The sequence below is a fragment of the Anser cygnoides genome, chromosome 20 (genome assembly GCF_040182565.1).
Source record: "Anser cygnoides isolate HZ-2024a breed goose chromosome 20, Taihu_goose_T2T_genome, whole genome shotgun sequence".
NCBI classification, from domain to species: domain Eukaryota; kingdom Metazoa; phylum Chordata; class Aves; order Anseriformes; family Anatidae; genus Anser; species Anser cygnoides.
In genome coordinates this window covers 2,525,802-2,542,699 of record NC_089892.1, presented here as the reverse complement: position 1 = coordinate 2,542,699, position 16,898 = coordinate 2,525,802, and the positions used below count along the sequence as shown (strand labels likewise).

At 40.4% G+C, this 16,898-nt stretch overlaps 1 protein-coding gene across 1 annotated transcript in view; it reads left to right on the top strand.

Annotated features, from left to right (window-relative positions):
- The first annotated feature begins 1 nt into the window (after nucleotide 1).
- DAB2IP (DAB2 interacting protein) overlaps nucleotides 2–16,898 on the top strand; it is a 226,804-nt gene continuing 209,907 nt past the window's right edge. The window contains exons 1-3 of the mRNA XM_048056591.2: nucleotides 2–134; nucleotides 569–666; nucleotides 12,461–12,578. The gene's annotated coding sequence lies outside the window, so the exon portion shown is untranslated. The remainder of the gene's footprint in view (nucleotides 135–568; nucleotides 667–12,460; nucleotides 12,579–16,898) is intronic.

The window sequence follows — 16,898 nt, the reverse complement described above, 5'->3', positions numbered from 1 at the left end:
TGCCGTTGGGCCGCGCGCTGCCGCCTCAGCGCCGCTCTCCGGTGCTGCGAGGGGCCGGGTGGCACCGACCCCGGCCCCCGAGCCCTGGTACCCCGCCCGGCCGTCCCTCAGAGGCAGGGAGCGGGGGAACTGAGGTGTGAGGCAGGGAGATGAACGGCCGCGGGAGGCAGGGGTGTGAGGGCAGGGGGAGCTGTGAGGAAAGGGGGTGTCCTGAGGGGTGGGCGCTGCGGGAGGAGGAAGGTTTGAGCCTGGCCTCGCATTCAGGTTGAGGTGGGAATGGGAGCCCTTGGTTCTTAGCAGGTAAAGGTGGGTCTCGCGTGAGAGGAAGAGTTGGGAGTAGCGTGCAAATTCATGGGTTTTTGCTTTTAACCGCTCGGTTTAAGGAGTTATATGCTGGTGCATTCCGTGTGTCTTTCTGAGGCCCTGCTGAAGTGGGTGTCCAAAATGAGGAGGGAATTAAAACAGCCCTGAAGCAAATAACCGTTTCTGAGAAACACACCTCAAGTTTCAGGCATTACTGCAGTTCTGACCTGTGTCAGGACACTGACGGTTTCCTGACCTATTGCAGGACGCTGGTGGCGAGTTTGCAGCTTGAGTCCCCTTTCTGAAGACACCAAAGCTGTGATCCCTGCTGCTCTCCCGCAAGGCTCATCCCACAGGAACAAGGTGTGTGTAGAAACATGTCGTTACACATAATGATCTTGCATACCAGCAGTCCCAAGAAAGCTCATAATATTATAAGGAAGATGAGAGTGTCAGCATTTTTTTCTCTCTAGTTTGCTGACCTTAGGGTCTTCTGGCAAATACTGCTTAGAATGCCTCAGAATGATAAAGGAGGAAGGATGTTCTTGCAATGGGAGGAACAAGTTCTGTGAGATCATAGAGCAGATGAGCTTTGGTGAACCCTTGTCACCACTGCCAAATTTGGCACTAGAGAAGTCTAAGCTAGTGCCAACAGTAAGATCAGTGCTTTTAAAATTAATATGATTGAGCATTAGAAAATGTGTCCTTCTTGATTTACTTTACTTCAGCAAAGAAAAGGAAGCATCTGTTAATTTGCCCTATCGTTAAACTCAAAAGTCTGCAAATAAAAGGCCTTTTATCCTACATGAAGCTGGTAACCTTACTTCATTTAAAGCTCTAATATCTCAGCAACATGTTGTGTACTTATGTAAAAATCTATGTCGGCATTTTGCTCAAAAAAGAGAAAGCCTTCTGTCTAATTTTAAATAGGCTCTCATTCCATTTCTTTTGCTGTCTTAAGACGTTTGCCAAGAAACCTGGAAAAAACACAGGGTGGTGGTGGGATGTGATACTGTTCTGTGGTTTGTTACTGCCATCTACTGTTTTCTGCTGTGTGCTTCACACAAGTATTTAATGCATTTTAATCAGTCTTCTGTAAATACTGAAGTGAAGAGAAGCGAACAGGATTACTGACAGGTAGGTAGTAACTCAGAAGTGCACACAACAGTGAGGTGAGTCTGTGAATCAGTGTTAAATTAGATGCATTCTGCAGGCAATGAAGGCATGTGAAATACTACCAGACAAAGCCTGAGAATAAAAATATGAAAAAATGCAACCTTTACTGAATAATAGTATCTGAATGTCTTCTATCCTCCTTGTAATTTTTGTTTGAATAAATAAAGGAATTAGAGGATTTGATTTTTGTTTGGCTGGAAGACAACAGTGGAGTTGCAAATTGATTTATTAATCTTTAGGCTTTATGAAGAGAAAAACTTCATTGGATTTTGCCTTTATCATTTCTGTGAGTAATTTTGATTTCAAACACAGAAGTTCCAGTCAACAATAATTCCTCAGTATCATTCTGTTCATTTACATAACATTTTCTTGAATTCTAAGGTGTCTGTAGATGGTTAATTAGAGCATTTGTGTGAGGTGTGTCAGCCTTGGAAACTCCAGTTCTTTGTCTTGTGTGGGCCATAGCTGCAGCTTTCTATTGTCCTTCAAAAGGGAAATATGGTACACAGACATACTGATTGTAGACTGCGTTGTTTGTAAATATGATTTTTGCTTTCTTATGTTGAATAAACTGAGAACGGTATACAAAGCGACCTGTAGATGTCAGCAAGATACTAACCACAGCTACTGCCAATGGTAGTCTTTTTGAAGCATGTATTAAGTGTATTGATTTTTGTCATCCCAGGCTTTTTCTTTTTTTTTTTTTTTTTAAAGAAACTTTCTTGTAGAAAGGCATTAGTCCATAATTATTATGAAATAATATAAGAGGCTTTTCCCTTAAGTGTCATTGGCTCTTACCTTAAAGAGATGCTGGATGTGGAATGTTTAGTTTACAAACCCCATTTGGAGCTGCTCATACTATGCAGAATTTTATGGGAAAATTTAGTTAAATGTGCACTCTTCTAAGCTCATGAAGTGTTGTGTTGTCAGCTTCCCACAGGAATCACACATAACAATTTGGTAATGAGGTGTGTTATTGTGCTTTTTTTACTGTGTTTTTTCCCAGTTTGCAGTACATTTTTAGGGACACTTACAGGTGTTGTTTTCCATTGCTGTTTACCATTCAGAGTTTTTAGGAGTGAACTTAATGTTACGTATGTTAGGACATTGACTATATGCTTAGTTATATATGTGTTTAAATACTTTGCTGAATTTTGAATTGGAGCTAGGTCTCTGGAGCACTTCTATTTTACTTCATGTAATGCATTTGCAGTAGGTCTGTCTACATATGCTTTAGTTTTATTCTGAAGAACATTAGTTTGAATCAATTTCTCCTAAAACATCTAAAACTAAGCAAAACCACAATACTAATTCAGCCAATATTTCCCACATTGTATAAGTCTGTGTTTCATTTAGTTGCCTATTCTTATATCATGGGATTATTTGTTTTCCGTGGAAACAGAACATTTATATGCTGGAATCAATAATCCCAAAATAGGAATGTGTTAAAATCAGATTTATTTAAACAGAATATTTTTTCCCACGTTAAACAACACATTGTTTAAAATATCCTCGAGTCTGGGAGGTTAATTATCATTATGTTGTTTACACTTACAGAATATATATAAAAGACCACTCAGAGCAAAACTTGTCCTGAGGGAATCGCAGAATCATTAAAGTTGGAAAAGGCCTCCAAGATTCTCTGGTCCAGCTGTCCCCCTCCCACTAATGTCACCCACTAAACCCTGTCCCCAAGCACCACGTTCAGCCTTTCCTTGAACACCCCCAGGGACGGTGACTCCACCACCTCCCTGGGCAACCCATCCCAATGCCTGACCGCTCTTTCTGAGGAGAAATGTCTCCTCATTTCCAGCCTGAACCTCCCCTGGCGCAACTTGAGGCCATTCCCTCCAGTCCTATCACTGGTTATCTGCGAGAAGAGGCCGACCCCCAGCTCCCCACACCTTCCTTTCAGGCAGTTGCAGAGAGCAATGAGGTCTGCCCTGAGCCTCCTCTTCTCCAGCCCAAACCCCCCCAGTTCCCTCAGCCGCTCCTCACAGGACTTGTGGCCCAGGCCCTTCACCAGCTTCGGTGCCCTTCTCTGGCCACACTTCTCTGGCCTCGATGTCCTTCTTGTAGTGAGGGGCCCAAAACTGAACCCAGCACCCGAGGTGCAGCCTCACCAGAGCAGAGCATGGGGACATCACCTCCCTGTCCTACTGGCCGCATTATTCCTGACACAAACCAGGATGCTGTTGGCCTTCCTGGCCACCTGGGCACACTGCTGGCTCGTGTTCACGCGAGCATTGACCAACACCGCCAGATCCTTTTCCTCTGCACAGCTTTCCAGCCACTCTGCCCCAGCCTGTAGTGCTGCATGGGGTTGTTGTGGCCAAACTCACAACATATACAGGAAAGATGAGGCTTGGTGTTGGTGTAAATGTATTGTAACAGGAAGAGGAGCGGGCTGCAGCAGGCTCTCTGCGCTTGTTTTGCTGCTGCTGGCGACATCGAGCTTTGAATCAAAATAATATATAAGACAGTATGCATAGTATTTTTTCTGATGTAGTGTGCTTTCATTATTAAAATATAAAGAAAATCTGATCAGCAAATTATTTAACTGCCAAACTATCTACAAGCATTATAAATATTTCAGAATTCTAGCAAATCCTACAAAAGTACTCCCTTCACATTCTCATATACATCCCATTAAGGGATATTTGGATCCACAAATATAAATCAAAAAAAGTCAAATTGTCTTTGATGATATTTGCACTAAGAGAATATATTGGATTTTTTGATTTTCTGGAGTATTTCTTATGGTTCAGAGAGGTTGAGGCCTGAGTTTTTGCAACTTGCTGACAGTTTCAGATCCCGTGTCATGGCCCTGGAGCCAGGTTAGAGCAGGCTGTTGCTCCTCACACCTCTCTTGTCTCATCCTTTGTCTGGATGCTGTGCGCAGAGGGATGTAGGAGCCAGCTTTGTTGGTGTGTTGAACTTCCCTTTCAGAAGGAACCATCAGCAGGAAAAAAGAAAAAGTGATGTAACAGTGGGTTTTAACATTTTTAAATAATCCAGCTCCACATTTTCTTAATGTACTGAATGAATATATTTTAAAGCAAGGAAGAGACACTGAAATTTCCCAGTGCTCTCAGATAAGTTTCTTGTGAAACCTTTTTCCTATTCCCTCTGCCATTTCATATGCTAGTTGTGTATGCAAAAGGTTTTACTTGTCATTTCTGGTCTTACCCAGAATTCAGCTGGCGAGGCAGTGCTCTTTTTGAATTTTCAGTATAATGCTTTCTTTGCTTTTGTAGGTTTGGCAAAAGAAAATGTGTGTTTAACAAAACAGAAAAAGCCTTAGGTAATAGGAAAAAAAAAAAAAAAGACCACTAGAACAAGTTGAAGTCATCAAGGTGCCCTTAAAGCAGCAATGGAATGTCACTTTAGTCTTCAAGAAACCCAGCCTCAGAAGAAATCCTCCTGTAGTATGTCACTGAAATTACAAGTTTGTCTCGCAGTCGGATGGCCTGGAGGTTTTGGCACTTGTAGCTACTGCATCGCTAGAATTTAGGAGCAGAGCTGCATTTCCGAGCCACTGGCATGCCTGAAAGAGTTACTTGCAGAATAAGAGAAGATGGTGTTGCTGAAAAAAGGCTGTTAGTGTTGCACGTTTCAGTCTATTTAACATATATATTTAATAGTTCTGTATTTTAAAATAGAATTATTGTGTAAGATACTGAAAAGATTTCAGGACAAATCTTAATCTGCTGACAAAAGCAGCAAAGCCTCCGAGGACTTCTGTTGCAAATGCGTTTCTGACAGCAGTGATTCAACTGTACTGCATTCGTAAATGAACTGACAGAAACTTTAAGGAAGCAGAGCTAAACATTTGCATTACTTCACTCGGTGTTCTCACAGGAAGTGACTCTGAGCAGAGGGTCAGTGGCAGTAGGATTTGGTGAGTGGTATTAGCCAGGTTGACAGACTGCAGGCCGGTGCAGGTGGCCGTATTTATTCAATACATGCAACCACTATACAAAAGCGGAATGTCTGGTCAGCTGTAGAGGACGTGTAACCTCATCACAGACACAGTTTGTAAACCTGTGGCCTGTAGGAAGGTGGTCTGGGAAATGACTGTAAATTGTTAAGGGATCATCCAAATATCCATGGGTATACAAAATGGGAGAAATACCATGAGCCAAAAGAAGGATTCCATAATACTTGCGTGCTTTTGTAGAAGGAAACATGGGACAACAGCATGCAATATTAGAGTTTTTGGAAAACTTAGGTAGTCAGTTTTACATTTTTTTTTTTTAACACAAACAGAGCATTTTTTTAATATATATATAAATATGTTTTAATACAAAATAAGCTCGTGTCAGAATGTTCATAAAATGTCCCAGACCTGCACTCATCATGTGCATGGCATCATTTTTTCCATAGTCAGGGTTCATGTGAAGCTCAAGCATCTATAACAACCTTTGATACAAGATTTTAAGTCAGATGGAACTTGACTGACATTCAGAGATTTCCATAAATTACCAAAAAATATTATTTTTCTGGTTGCTTCCCTGTCCCTGGCAGCTGTTTTTTTCTTGCTTTTTTTTTTTTAAATTTTCCTTTACAAGTCTTTTGTTTAGCGAGGCAGATCCGTGCCTCAGATTCACACTGCAATTAGAAATAGTCATATAGGTTTCCACAAATAAAAGCTTATCATCTCAGCACAATGATGACATAGTTCAGATACTGTCCTTAGGCTCCGGGGAACTTAAATTCTGATGTCTCAGTCTAGGTGTGGGCAAGTGAAGTCAGCGCCCTTATTCCCCTTCCATACTGCTCCTCCACCTCAGACGTGCGCTGTAATGCTAGCTGAAGTTGAACGCGAGGTGCTCGCTGCGACCGAGCTGTGGCTGAGCTGTGTCTCGCTGTACTTCTGTACTGAAAGTAAGCACAAAGGCCTGGAAGAGCGTTAAATGTAAAAGATCTAATTGATATTTTTGAAAATGTAGTATTAAGTAAAGCTGAAAGTTTATGAACAGGTTTGATAGAGACCCGTGAGACCCATGATGCGTTTCTATGGAAACTACAGTTTAAGGTTTTTATCTGATGAGATTCTAAAAAGAGAACAATCTGTCTCTTTTCTGATTTGGGTAGACAAAGTATAAATACAGCAAAATCAATCGCGAAGTGGTCTTTGGAAAGATAGCTAATGAAGCGCATCAGGATGAGAACTGCTGTGTAAATGTAAGGTGACATTTCTGTCTTAATCATTGCCGTTAATTACGTGATTTTTGGGACAGATTGCTGATGAGAAGCTGCAGCTTAGCAGTCAAAATATTTGTGCATGTTTCCATTCAGTTGCTGTTGTTGTTGAATTATCTGATTATTTGTACTTGGTCTGAATGTGAGAGCGTAACACCCTGCTCGCTGTCGGTCATGGGTTGCGGGAATCTCCCGGGTGCGTCTCTGCTGCTTTCCAGCCCTGGCTCCTCACGTTTCTGCTTTCCAGCGTTGGGACTGGCCTGGGCCCGGGCTCTTCTGCGGCGGTGGCTGGGCTGAGCCGCACCTCGTATTCCTCGTGGCGTCAGTGAGACACGCTGGTCGGAGCTGAGGGCTGTGATTCACCAAGGCGTTGTGCTATTTCCGTCCGTGCTTCTTGTATGCACTTTGATTTCACTTTCTTAATCAGCACAGATCAGTTCACAGCCACCGAATTCATTACGTACAATCTATTCATCCCCCCTTTCTACCAGGGCTTTCGTAATTCACGACGGAGACTGATCCTCACTTAATCAAGTTTTCACCCAAAGTCAGCGGCACCTCATGCCAGCAGTGATTAATTCCTTCACAGCTCCGCAGGCCATACAAATAGCTTCATTATGAAAATAGCATATGGTCACGTGGAGAATTGGCTGAAGCTGAGACGTTTCCGTCTTTGATAGTCTTCTAATATCGACTGCCACAGCAAATGAAATAACATACCTATCTGTGCTCTCATTCTCATGAAGACAAATACTGAACTGAGGATATCTGAATAGTGATCTGTAGGGTCTCGTTGCTCTAACACAGAAGGAATCGTACCCTTCTGCGTGGTGGGGGTTGCTTACAAGGCAACAGATGGCTGGAACAAAAGCCCTGAGTCTCGACTCTTACCTTTTGTGTGTGTTGCTCCTTCTGTATGTATTGTACTCTCAGTAGAGCTAAGGTGTCTGTACAGGTTATATTAGCGGAATAAATAAATTTAGAATACAGTATAGCTATGAAGAAAATAGCCTGTTTTACTGTATCATATCAACGTGAGCAAATTTCTAAGTAACTTGACCCAAAATGTAAGGGAAACTTTTTTTAAAAAAGCATAAATGAACTTACATTTTTTTCAGTCTCAAGTAGGAAATAACATATTATACCAAAAAAAAAAAAAAAAGGTTTTCCTACAAGCAAATGGAATACTTGAATTTTAGAAAAGCCCTTCTTGAGATTTGAAGACCATTGTTACAAATCTAGAACGATGTGGATAGTTAGGGAGGCACTCTAAAAGCCTCTGTGTCTGTGATTTGTCATTGGTTTTAGGGAGATAATTAAAGCCACTGTTGTATTCACACTTCAGTTCCGGAATAGCTTAGCCTGATTAGGAACTCACCTTAGCCCTTAGTTTTACAATAAATACAGATTCTTCCCTGACTTGATGCTTAAATCTAAGAGTAATATAGAAAACAATAGGAATTGGTTTTCAGTTTAAGGACTTCTTTTTTCCCACCTCCTCACAAAACTCGGAGGTGCCTGCGTTATCTTTCCTTTTGCTTTGGCTCTTCATCTTTTATTGAGCTGCATTTCACGTTTGCTGTTCTTTTCCTGTGGGTGATATATGCAATATTGTTTCACAAATATGTGGAAAATGATGCAGAGAGCACTGTTCCCTACAGCAGCTGCCAGGCAACCCCGAAGTTCAGAATTTTTTATTCTGACACAACTTCTTAATATTGGAAGCGAAATGTTTATGCTTAGACGAGTCTGACTTGCTACTGTAAACTTATTGGGTGCAATACACCAGGCATTTGGAGCTGTAGAACAATATAAAAGGATTAATTAATTAGTCTGCAGATAATTTTAAAGATTGTGACAGTGGTTTATTAGGAGAAAAATTTACTATTTCCATTGCATGAAAGCAGCCAGAAATAGGCTGGTGCCAACAGTTAAACAATGTCTGTAAAATACGGATGTTGCATTAGCTCTATGAGATCGCTTAAGCTAACCGACTGAAATTATCCCTGGGACAGATCCACAGTTCAAAAGGAAGAAGCAAACCCACACGAGCATTGTGCATTCCTGGCTTTCATGACTCCACCCTCAGTTCACTTCTGTACGCCTTCTCCCCAGACTTTAGGATACCTGTCCTGGATTCTAGAAAGTTAAATTGCTGGTAGGGATAAATTATCACAATGATAAATTGGAAGAGATTTTTTTTTCTTCCTTGATTTATAATCTGATTGCCGATACGAGAGTTTAACCAGTCAAACATCCCATATGTTTGTGAAGGTACCAAGGGCCTCAAGTAATTGTAGAGAAAGAAGAAAGCAAGGAGCCGGAGTAGAAAGCATGTGCAAGCTCCCAAACATTAATCTGTGCAGAGTTTGTCTGCTAAATCTTCCTCTGCAATTAGCATCTCGACATGTTAAGACAGAGGAAGAAATCTACCAAGTGAGGCAGTTGCTTTTCAAAAGTAATTTGCTCAATTACTTTTGCCAAATCTGTTAAGAAACTCAATAGACCAGAAGTGGAGGTCATGAATTATTTCACGGGCGCTGGAGGAAGCATGAAGGCAAATGTAAAGGTGCAGCAAAGGGTGAAATGGATAGCTGAGGTGTAGTGTGGTACATTTTGTTGCTGTGCAGAGAGAAACAGACCTGCACGAGGATACGTCCTGTGTCGCAGGATGCAAATCGCTTGATGGAAGAGAAGCGGGATTCCTGACCTTTGTAGGAAGCAGACTTCATTTTTAAGGAGAGTTTTAGAATTAGGCAATAAAGGCTTTCCTTTCTTGTACTTCTGTGTGCTTTCTAGCTCTGCTGTGAAAGAGGAACCAGTGCCAGATTGCTTTAACAAAAAAAAAAAAAGAAGGATTACTGGAAGTCAGATTTAAATGACTGGAAGCAAGGGGGAAAGGGTTAAAGAAGGAATTTACGTTGATTTCAGACACCTACTACAAATCACTGGCAAGGTTGTATTAAGCATACGGTCACCAGTTTTAGCAATCCCCTGTGCGTTACACCTAGCAGCTCAGACCTTGCCCTTTGATGCAGGGTACAGTTCCTTAGCAGCTAAATCTTGTGTGCTTACCTCAGCGTGGTGTAGGAATGGTGTCTGCGCCATCAGGATGGTTAACTACAAGTCCTGGGTGAGCTGAAGTTGTGACAGTAATTCCAAATATATTGCGTGCAGTGTTTTATAGCAGAACAGGAGAGTTGTAACTAAATGTTTATCCCATGGAGCCAGCAAAACATTATTAGAAAGAAAACAGAAATGATTAAACTGCTGTGGCCTCTGTCTGACTTGGTTGACAAGATCTAGTTGGCTACAAGGTTAGATAAATGTGATGACTATGTTTAAATTACTAGATATGATGATAAAGGAACTTTTTAAGGGAAATGATGTACACAGTAAATCTCACTAATAAAGCACTGCTTCTGGAAGCCCTAACTCAAACTCTTTTTGGAGCTGTCAAGTTGGCTCTTTAGTCAATGACTTTCATTGCTTGCCTCTATGCAGCATTTGTTGGGCAGCTGATTATCTGGTAATAGAATAGCTTCCAGGATGCTATGTGAAATAAATACTTTACTCTTATTTCTACTGCTTCAGCAGGACAATTTAATATTGATTACATTTGTTCTTACTAGTTGTAGCTACAGTAATGTGAGGAGGCCCCAAGAAGCTATACGCTAGTGAGATTTTGTCTTGAAGTTCTGTTAAAGATACATTGCTTTGTCTGATTCCCCGCTGGCCTGATTTGTGCCATTTTCTGAGACTTATTTAGAGGAAGCTTTTTTTTTTTCTTTTTTGTGTGTGTGATTATTACTGTTAATTATTTCACTTACAGTAACAAAAGATGGTCTTTGCATTTACAGCGTGAGAGAGGCTTGGTGTGTACATAAACCGGAATGGTCTGACTTGAGTGCTATTTTGGCATCTCGTTTTTATCTTTGAGTTGAGCTAGATGAATTGGGAGCAATTATTTTGTCTATAATATGCAGTGCAGATGTTCCTGGAAAGTGGCTGTTTCTCTGTGTATGATCGCTTTCCTTGCATTTCGCTTACAGCATTTCCCATATTCTGGGTGGGAAAGGCTACTGAAACTATAGTAATTGGAAACTGAGCTAACAGTAAGTCCATTAAATTTCAAATTGTTTGGACCCTACTGATATTCCACATACTTCTGTTCCGTTTTGATGCCTTGTATTTAGGAAGTGGACATTGGTTTGCACGTTTCTTCTTATACAGCAGCTGAAGCTGTTATTTCCTCCTAAGCCTGCAATCTATTTCGTAAATGACTATTTTTGTTCATGGAGCCAATTTGCAAAAGACTTTAGGTCTTGTTCTTTATTAAGTTGCTGGTAAAGCTCCCTCTGCCTCTGGTTAGAACGGAGTCAGCGCTGACAATGGGTGAAATACCACTGCTTGCCTCTCCTTTCATCCACGGGACTGTGTCTTTCTAATGGGTTGCAAGCTTTCTCAGCAGAAATTGTCTAACATTTGGAAGGGATTTATGTTTCCATTTCTTGTTGCGTAGATTTCTTCTTTGACTTTTTCATGTAGGTTAAAAATATGCTGGAACCCTGTGCACAGAGATGCCTTTTACACTGCAGTAATTAAAGTTGTGCCAGTGTTTCCACTATAAACTGCATTTCTCAGTGTTTTATTACCCAGCTTCAGTAGTTCATTCTTGTAAACAAGATGTACGCTCAGACACAAATTGTTTTGAAATGTGTTTTAAATGTCCATTTGCACATTTTTTGAGCTATAAAAAAAACGGGGAGAGACCTGAACAGTCAGCTGACTTTTGGTTGTCGTAAATCAGAGAGAAATGTGAAATGGGGCAGTTTGTACCTAATGAGCCTCACTGCTAACGCGTGTCTTTGGCTTAATATTTGTTTCTATTGTGATTGCAGAGAAACATAAAAATGAGGAATGTTTCAGATAGACTTTCAGCCTTTGTACCTCTTCTGGCAATATGTGTACCAGGATGTACCTTAAAGTAACCTATGACTTTCAGCCCCCCAGCATACTGAAAATCCCTGTCTGATACATATTTTCCAGTTCAGATTTTACAACTGGTATTTTTTGCTTTGGTTGTAGTGTATAGCTGCAGAAAGCCTAATGATCCTCACCCAGGGTTAAATATACAAAATTCCTAGATAGTGTACTGCTTATAGGCAACATGCTTGTACTGCTGTGAGAAGTTCTCTTTGCTCTGGACACTTCTGAATCGAGCTGTTTTGCCCAGTTCGCTTTGCTCAGGAGTGAGGAGAGCAGCTCCTGTTTAGCACTGGCTATACACATCTGTGCTCAGATTTTTTCTGGTAGCCACCTTGTCTCCTGTTTTTTCAAGTACACTTGCCTACAACAAGAAAAGTACTGCGTAATTTCCTACTGTAACAGAAGCACATATTAACGTATTAACAGGAGAAGGAATCACAACATGGAGCAGAATTGTAATCTAAACTTCCAGTGCATGGCAGAAAAGAAGTAGGAACAATTTCAGTCTACTGTACGCACACAGTCACATATACATGTACATAGATAGCTTTGTTGTGATATCCCATAGTTTACCAACTCCTTAATTTGAAGTTTTGTAATCTCTTTGTACTTGTGCTATTTCTGACATACCCAGTAATTTAAGGAGAAGTCAGTCAGGAACAGCAATTAATTAGAGCTTGTCAAAATTTGGAAGGGTAAGTGTTTGTTAAATAACTGAAATGATGCAGTAGAAAATACCTGTTAAAAAGTGATGCCTGTTTTCAGCTGCGTCATTCTGATGTTCCAGATCCTAGCAACCCATGAGCAAGCGTGTTGGAACAGTGGAGAGGATGCTGATCTCTGGCATGGAACAGGAAAAAAGACTCAGGAGTGCCGAACGTGAGCTGATGGCACCTTCAGAGTTGGTATGTCATGCACTATCAGTTCTCCTTTCCTTAAGGGTAAATACCAACTTGATAAGAGAAGAAGAAAGTCTAACATAGGCACTTTAAAGTAGAATTTGTACAAATAAATGAATATACATCCAAACTGAAAAATGTCCAAAAAAGCAGTATTCTACTTTTTGCTGAGAAACAAAAGGGTGGATTCTTTATGGTTTGAAAGGAACACATATTGGCTGGTTTTGGTTGTCTGATACCAAATGGAATGTTTCTTTGTTTTTCTCTATTTTCTTCTAAAATGTTTTAAAGTGTACATAAATTTAGTCTAAAGACATTATTTACCATATAGAAAAAAATCATCTGGAAATCAAATCATTGCCCCCCATGTTCCCATTTTGTGGCCAGTTTGGTCATCACAGAAAAGACCTGTATGTCAGGGCAAAAAACATGCCCCTTTATTTTCGTATTCACCAGTTATGGGCACTGTGTTTCTCTGATCATCATTGATAAAATTCTTTCATTAAAACATAAATATGGGCAGGACATTCTGCTGTAGAACATATTACTCTAAATTATGTCATATAATGCACTCTGGATGAGTAAGGGAGTAGAATACAGGGATGAGGAGGAGGAGTCTTGCCCTTTGGTGTTAATGATTACTTCCTTCTCCCAATTTTGTTCCGTGTCCTTTTCCTTTCTCCCTCTAATGTAGCAAAGCTTGGCAATAAGCCTAATGTCAGCTCTCTCAGAGCTGGAGATGTCTAATGAGGCAGTGCATCCTAGCATTAGCTGCTTTTGTCCCCTGTACTCCAGTCAATGCTTTCAGGGTTGGTAGAGTTCAAAATATGAGCAGGTCCATTTTTTGATCTTCAGGGACAAACTTCTCTGGGAGGTTTCATTACCAGTGAAATGATTGAAGATCTGTTGATAGGGACAGAGAACCTCAGTTTTTCATGTAAGCTACTGTTTATACGGGACTTCAGTCTTTGCAGTCTTATTTCTTCTCGCCTTACAGCTACCTCCAAGCCCGCTGCTTTAGTGCTCTGATGAAAATTCAGGGAAGCTCAGTTGCATGCAGTGCTCAGAACAATTCTTGCACAAAGTTTTCAAGCAAGGATTTTTTTCATCCCCCTATCTTTAAGCACTTTGTTCTGCCACACCCATGCATAGGTACTGTCAGAGAGAATCCTTGTTAGTACACTCACTGCAGATTTTTCATCCCTCTTTTACCTCTGCGTTTTATCTAGACTCCAAAATAACTATGTGTAACCAAAATGTCTGAAACAGCTGCTTAAGTGCAAATGACACATTAACTCATTTTCCCTCACAAATAGAAGGCAGAAGTGAAATGCTGCACTGCATGGGGCTTCTGTCCTGGATAGATGTCAGTAGGCAGCTTCAAACTCTCAGCAATCTTAAAGTGCTTGCTGTACAGGCAGGACAACTGCTTCTTACTATACAAATTTGGTTTGTTGCTGTGAGTGACCTGTTTCCTCTGGCAAAAAAGCAGCATTTCCTTTTGCTACTACGTAGTGTGAGTAGGTGCTCCCTAAAGGACGGAATGCACCACCCTCACCTTCTATGTTTCAGAGCACAGCGTAGTGTGGGATCCGTTGGTACAACAGTGATCTTGTTCAGTCTCAGATTTTGTCATGTGCTTTGAGCCCCACGGGGTTTAGCCAAAAGTAATTAATTCTGAAAAACAACAGTAAAAATGCCAAGTCTGTGTGAGAGTAGAGATGTAAGAAAAACTTAGAAAGAAAGAATGAGTTTCAGTAGGGAAGATGTAGACTGCAATCCTAATGACAGGTAGAGCCTAATTAAACCAAGTCAGACACTTTTCCAGCAGATTCTGTCCTGCTTAATGGCCAGGATTTGCTGTCAGCAAACTCCATCTCTTTGAGATTGCTATATTTATAGACATACACCATCAATTTTGATAAGTAGCATTTCACATCAGGCATTGTCTCGCGTATCGTATTCTCTGGTTACTGATTGTCCTTCAATACTAAATTCCAAATGCAGCTTTTCAGTTGGTTTTAAGTCAAATGTTTTGTATTATGTTGTTACAACCTTATGTTTTGGTTCTTATTTTTGGTTCTGAGCAAAGAATTTTCCCCATGCATAAAAAACCCACATGTCTAGATTCATTGTTGATTTTAAATATAATTTGTTGTTATGGAGACTTCTAGTTTCTATTGCTCTCGGGTGCCATTATAACTTTTTGAATATGATAAATTATTTTTTTACTTGTAATTAAAAAAAAAAAGTATAGAAATAAATTCTATGTCAGTAGGTAGCTTAAACCTGTATTAAAGTTTCAGTGTAATTTAAGCATGTGCTTGCAATAATTTGAATTTTAAGAAGAAGGGATATCTCCAGCTAGTAAAAATTGCCATACCTGTTTTAGATTATCAGAGCACTGGAGGGGAAAACTGCCCAGTCTCTGCATGATGGAATACACGGAGAGAAATTCCACTGAGGAGATTTAATGAATTCAAAAACCTATGTGAACAAACAGTGTTCTAATTGTAAACCAAGAAAAGCTAGTGATCTACTGTTGAGTTTACATCTTTAAAACTTTGTTCTGGGATCCAGAAATGGTGAAGTACAGGTGGCTGTATGTGGCTCATGTTTTACAATAACTTCTGAAAATGACTTGGTTCATTAAAAAGTTTGAAACATAAGCTGAAATTGCTCTGCGTCCTGCTGGGTTTAACTACGGTGTAGGGGACTCTGCTCTGTTAATTATGAAAGTTAGGTCTGCAAAGAACAAGAGCTGGAGGAAATGTTTCTGGAGGTACTTAACCTCCGCAGGGACCAGAGCACCTACTGCCAGAGGTTTTGTGAAAGGAGGGTCATTCCTTGGCTGCTAATGGCATCTTTCTACTAGTCAGAACACATCAGCTGTCTGTCTTGTGCCTGGCAGTACGTTTGGGTGCATTATTAACTGCCAAAAGTGGCCATAATGCTATGTAATCATCAGAGCTGAAAGCAAAGCGTAGTGTGTGCCCCACATCGTTATTTTCGCAGGAAGAGTTTCTTCCTCTCATGTGAGCAGGCTAGCGTATTTAGTGTATTCCTAAAATGTGCAGTAACACCTGGCTGCTGTCATGCAGACTGAATGGGAGGGAAACATTAGAAACCCATGTTCTGAGTTGTGTTTTCTGAGCAGTGCTGAAGAAGGAATAAGATCTAACACTGCCTCGCCTTAATGTTTTATGATGCAAACCTGAAACTTTTAATAGCTAGCGTCTCTGACGGAGGAAAAAGACTAATTCTTTTTAAATAAATTTGTCCCCTTCAGTGTGACTAAACAAATGGGTAATGGGGTTCTAGTGCTGCTTTCATGTAACTGTGCTTTTCTTTTTAATATTTGAGTAAACCAGACTCGGTTATTCCTGTCCAATCAATTCACCTTTCTTAGATGCTGGAAATAAAAAAGAGGAAGCCTTAGAGAGTAGGACAAATACTGTTCTTTTAAGGACTACAAAAATGTATCAGTGAAGGGGACCATGATGTCTGCATGTAATTTATGAACAGGATACAGTCTGAAAGGATTTGGATATCTTCTGTTCCTCTTTTATTTGTTCATATTCCAGAATTTGTAAGCATGTGCTTATAGTGCCCCTTGCCCATAGTTGCAACGACTGCTGGATTGTTAAAAAAAAAAAAAATTTTGAAGAAAAGCAGTTGACTCTGGTTGAAAAGATTTGCAACAAAGAGGTCTAGCTGTACTGGGATAGCATTCTGACTGCCATGGCCTTGGTATCTTGTTGATGGTGCTATAAAGCTTCCTTGTAAGAAATGACTCAAACAGTCTTTTTATTTCTTGAGCTTATTCTTACATATAGGCTTTCAACGTGAGTATTTCCTGAGTGATAAACTCTGGTTTGTTTGCCTTTGTATCTTCTGTAGCCATCTCTGCCATCTCATAAAATGTTCATTATGTTTCGCGCAAGGCAACTGGGCTGAATTTTCATTAGATGATTTGAGCTGGTCTCCAGAAACAAAGCACAAAGATCCAGCGCACTTTCCTGATCTCATAACTTTAAACAAACGATTGTAACCTCTGTGGTTCTGTAGTGCTCCTCTAACTTTCCTAAAGGTTTTTTGAGACTTGTGGACACCATCTACATGTATTGTTTTGTTTATTTTTAGAAAGTAAATATTTATGCTTGTAGCTACCCAAGTATTTTAAGAATTAGGCTGTGGTGCATCATGTAATTTAGCAGTGTGTATGTCTGAGATTTGTGGTTACTTTGGGGTACAGATATAAAAAGAGGCTCTTGAGAAAATATTTTAGGTGCTGCTGTCTGTATCATATCTATATCTGTACTATCC